The sequence below is a fragment of the Peromyscus eremicus genome, chromosome 5 (assembly GCF_949786415.1).
Source record: "Peromyscus eremicus chromosome 5, PerEre_H2_v1, whole genome shotgun sequence".
In the NCBI taxonomy this organism is placed as follows: domain Eukaryota; kingdom Metazoa; phylum Chordata; class Mammalia; order Rodentia; family Cricetidae; genus Peromyscus; species Peromyscus eremicus.
This window is the reverse complement of record NC_081420.1, coordinates 25,887,516-25,892,886: the sequence shown is the minus strand read 5'-3', so window position 1 is coordinate 25,892,886 and position 5,371 is coordinate 25,887,516.

The following is a 5,371-nucleotide window of genomic DNA, read 5'->3' as shown; positions in this document are numbered from 1 at the left end:
CCCTACCCCATCCTCTTGCAGTCTCCTTACTATCTAAAGCTAAGCAGTATCCCAGGGATGGAGAGATGGCTCAGCAGTTAAGAACACTGGCTGCTCTTCCTGAGGATCCAGGTTCAATTCTTAGAGCCCACATGGCAGCTCACAACCATCTGTAACTCCAGTTCCAGCAGAGCTGACACTCTATTCTGGCTTCCACCGGCGCCAGGCATGCCAATGGTGTACAAACACATAGGCAAGGCGAAACATCCATACACAGAACACAGAACTAAAGAAATCTTTAGCGGTTCATGGTTCAACCCTCAAACTCAGGAGGGAGAGGCAGGCCTAATCTATAAGGACTATACAGTGAGATCCTTTCTTAAAAACAAACAAACAGGCCAGGCGGTGGTGGCGCACGCCTTTAATCCCAGCACTCGGGGGGCAAAGGCAGGCGGATCTCTGTGAGTTCAAGGCCAGCCTGGTCTACAGAGCGAGATCCAGGAAAGGCGCAAAGCTACACAGAGAAACCCTGTCTCAAAACACAAAAACAAACAAACAAAAAACAAAAAAAAAAGTGTTCTTTAGCTGGGGAGTGGTGGTGCATGCCTTTAATTCCAGCGCTGGGGAGGCAGGAACAGGCAGACCTCTTCCAGGTCTACAGAGTGAGTTCCAGGAAAGCCAGGGCTCCACAGAGAAACCCGAAAACAAACAAACAAACAAACAAACAAACAAACAAACAAAAGTGTTCTATATTTCCAATCAATGGACTTGTAAGTCATTTCCAGCTTTTGGCCATTGTGCATAGTGCTGCTGTCAGCATAAACACACAAATATCTTTCAACACCCTGTTTTCACTTCTTCAGGGTATATACCCAGAAGTGTCATTACTAAATCATATGCCAGTTCTATTTTTAAGTTTTCAAGGAACTGCCAAACTTTTTCCATTCTGACCAATGCAGGCGAGCGGCAGTTTTTCCACACCCTCAACACACTACTTCCTAATTGTTTGGACAGTAGGCATCCGAAAAGGTGCCACCTTCAGTATCATTTGTTTTTTCTTGCCTAGTTCCTACTCCTTTAATTAGAAATTTATAGTAGTTTTTCTAAAATTTTGATGCATTTATTTATTGTGATGTGTGTGTGTGTGTGTGTGTGTGTGTGTGTGTGTGTATGTGAATGGAGGTCAAAGGACAACTTTTAGGAGTTGGTTTTCTCCTTCTAGCATGAATCATATCATATAGATCATGTTCCTGGAATTGAACTCAAGTTGTCAGCTTGGCAGCAAGCACCTTTCCCCACGGAGCCATCTTGCCAGCATGCTTCATAGTTCAATATCTAGCATCTCTTCATTCTATGGTTCTTTAGTAAAGTTGTTTTTGTTTACTTCTGTTGTTCTGTTCTGTTTTTTTAACAGCATCTCTCAGGCTGGTCTTAAAGCTTTTTTTTTTAATATTAATTAGTTAATTGATTTCTATGTGTGTATGTATGTGGGTGTGGGTGGAGGTCAGAGGACAACTGGCTGGAGTCGTTTCTCTCTTGTATGGGTTCTGGGAAGCAAACCCAGGCCGTGAGATGTGATGGGAAGCACCTTTACCCATTGAGCCATCTCCCTGGTTCCATCCAGCTGGCCTTCAACTCCTGGTTCTCTTGCCTTAGTCTCCCAAGTGTGGGACTGCAGGTCAGTACTGCCATGCCCAGCACTTCACCAAAATCTTATTTGCTGTTCTCATTTGTTTCTTTCAGATGCACCCCAAGATTATTTTTTACATTTCTATATTTTATAGAAATTTTGTTTTATATATTTGAAGTTTTTTTTTTTTTGTTTTGTTTTTGTTTGTTTTTTTTTTTTTTTTTTTTTTGGTTTTTCAAGACAGGGTTTCTCTGTGTAGCTTTGCGCCTTTCCTGGAACTCACTTGGTAGCCCAGGCTGGCCTCGAACTCACAGAGATCCGCCTGGCTCTGCCTCCCGAGTGCTGGGATTAAAGGCGTGCGCCACCACCGCCCGGCTATTTGAAGTTTTTAATTGGAGTTGCATTTGTCATATAAATTCAGGATGCATATTAAAGGTGTGCACACCTTTAATCCCAATACTTGGGAGGCAGAGGCATATGGATCTCTATGACTTTGAGGCCAGCCTGGTCTACAGAGTGACCAGGACAGCCAGAGCTACACAGAGAGGCCTTGTCTCAGAAAAAAAAAATGTATATTTTTGATATTCATTGTTTTCATAATGAAAATATATTATGTAGATATGTATATCAGAGAATATTATAATTGTCCACTCTCTTCCTTCTTTCTTTCCTTCCTTCCTTTCTTTTTTTGGTGTTTTGAGATAGAGTCTCTTGATATAGGCCTGGCTGTCCTATAACCCACTATTTAGACCAAACTGGCCTCAAACTCACAGAGATCCTCCTGCCTCTGCCTCCCAAATGCTGGGATTAAAAGTGTGTGCCACCACACCTGGCTAATTGTCCACTTTCTAAAGCAAAGCAATACTATATTGTAAAGAACATAGTCTTTGCAGACAAGAAGACTTGGGATATTTATGTGTGCGTGTGTGTGTGTGTGTGTGTGTGTGTGTGTGTGTGTGTGTGTGTGAATGATAATATATGTATGTGTGTGTAGCCAGGCATGGTGGCACATACCTTTAATCCCAGTACTCAGGAGGCAGAGGCAGAGGCAGAGGCAGAGGCAGAGGCAGGTGGATCTCTGAGTTCGAGGCCAGCCTGGTCTACAAAGTGAGTTCCAGGACAACCAGAGCTGTTACACAGAGAAACCCTGTCTCAAAAAACCAAAAAAAAAAAAAAAAGTGTATGTATATACTAATGATAGGACATATATATATATATAATGACAGAGTCTTGCTGTGTAGCCAGGACAGTCTAGAATTTATAATCCTCTACCCCAGTCTTCTAAGTACTTACATCACAAGTGTGCACTCCCAAGTCCCAGGAGAGTTGGGTTTAAATCTCAGGTCTGCCACTGACCAGATGCATGACCCTATGAAAATGTGAGTGCAGTGTTTGTGGCTCTTACATCAATAAATTGTGGCTAATACTGTTAGAGTTCTCTTTAATATATTTCCATTCATTTCTAGTCACACAATGATATGACAGACAATTAATAGTAAAGTTAACTTTTCCTCCCCAATATTTATATCTCTTAAATCTGATTCATGTCTTATTGAATTAATGAGGAAAACCAGCTGTGCAATGCTATGTAATTATGTTAGTTCAGTCTTGTAGGGGTATTCTGCTTGGGAAAGGAGTGCTGTAACTGTTCATTGGTTTTTCTTGTTGTTGTTTTTTTGTTTGTTTGTTTGTTTGTTTGTTTTGTTTTTTTCGAGACAGGGTTTCTCTGTGTAGCTTTGCGCCTTTCCTGGAACTCGCTCTGTAAACCAGGCTAGCCTCGAACTCACAAAGATCCACCTGCCTCTGCCTCCCAAGTGCTGGGATTAAAGGTGTGTACCACCAACACCCGGCCCACTGTTATTTTCATAACAATTGTTTTCTTGATATGAAAGAAATTTTTCTTAATTTTGATTTGTCGTTATTTATTTTTGTTTCTTTTCCTTGAGACAGGGTCTTACTTGGTAGTCTAGGCTATCCTGGAACCCATTTTGTTCCTCAGACTGGTCTTGAACTTGTGGCAATCCTACCTCAGCCTCTCTTTTGGTTCTGATGATAGAGAAAATGAACCAACTCCCACAGGTTGTCCTCTGACCTCAACATATACACACCATGGCAAATATGCATGCTCACACATGTGTGTACACACAGTATATAAATATGTAAGTGTAATTTAAAACAAATTTAAGGGATATAATCTTTAAATTTCCAAGTTTCTATTTACAGTGGTTGAAAATATAATTTCCACAACTGTATATACATATATCCTATTTTCTGAGCTTTGCTAAAACTAGAGGTTGAACTTTTCAAACAGGTTTTACTAGTTTAATGGGGGAAGAAATCTTACTGTGTGGTTTATTACTGTTGATGCTGAATATCATCAATGTTTACTAAGTATTCATATGTCTTCTTCTATTAATTATTTCTTTCTGTCCTTTGTGTGCTTTGAAGTCTTGAAGTGTCCATTTAATTGATTTAGAACATCATAATTAAGAGAAAAGCTTGGAGGCAGAGGCAGGTGGATCTCTGAGTTCAAGGTCAGCCTGGTCCACATAGGGAATACTAGGACAGCCACAACTCTGTGGAAGTGATGGCTGGGTGTGGTGTTCAGTGCCTCTAATCCCAGCAAAGGCAGGAAGATCTCTGTGAGTTCCAACACATCCAGAACTACAGTGTGACCCCTACTCAAAACAAAGAGTGGAATTCAGATTGCTACCCCTCAAATCTCTGGGTTTTTTTTGTTTGTTTGTTTTTTGTTTGTTTGTTTGGTTTTTTTTGAGACAGGGTTTCTCTGTGTAGTTTTGGTGCCTGTCCTGGATCTCTGTCTATAGACCAGGCTGGCCTCGAACTCACAGATAGTATGTATATTTAAATGCGGAGCTAATTAGGGGGCTGAAGATGGCTTAGAGGTTAGAAATGTGACTTCGTTGGTAGAGTACTTGCCTAACATGCACAGGGCCCTGGGTTTAATCCCGGCACCACATAAAACTGGGCGTGGTGGTACCCACTTGTAAATCCCAGTGCCTGGAGAGGTGAAGAGGCGGACCAGAAATTCAAAGCTGTCTTTGGACACATAGTGACTTTGAGCCCATTCTGGGCTACAGGAGACTGTTTCAGAAAAGGAAACAAAATAATCTAATTTAAAAACATACAGGAGCTGCAGCTTACTGAGAACCTGCGTGGGCCAGGTGCCTTACTTGGATGCTTTCTGCACATGCTCTCCTTTAATCTTTCTAGCAAGGCTGTGAGTGGTACCCACAGCTCTTCTAAGTAAAGGAACTGACTTCACTCCAGGTAGACACCTGTACCGGAACAACATCGCAGTCGGTATTGGAGCCAGGGCAGCTCCATCCATGCCCTCTGCTGCAGCCTGCCCTTGTCTTCATTTTGTCTGATAAAATACAATTTCTAATAAATTGCAGAGGGAAGGAAGACCTTCAGTTAAGTCTAAATTTTGAATTTCAGCGTAGGCAGAAAATAGCATATGTATGAAGAACTGATGGAAATCATTTTATTATTCTGTTTGTTTGTTTGTTTGTTGAGACAGGGTTTCTCCTTGTAGTTTTGGTGCCTGTCCTGGATCTCACTCTGTAGACCAGGCTGGCCTTGAACTCACAGGGATCCGCCTGGCTCTGCCTCCAAGGTGCTGGGATTAAAGGCGTGTGCCACCACCGCCCGGCCATTTGGTTATTCTTATTTGTTGTTGTTTCTCAAGTCAGGGTTTCTCTGGGTAGCTCTAGCTGTCTTGGAACTTGCTCTGTAGAC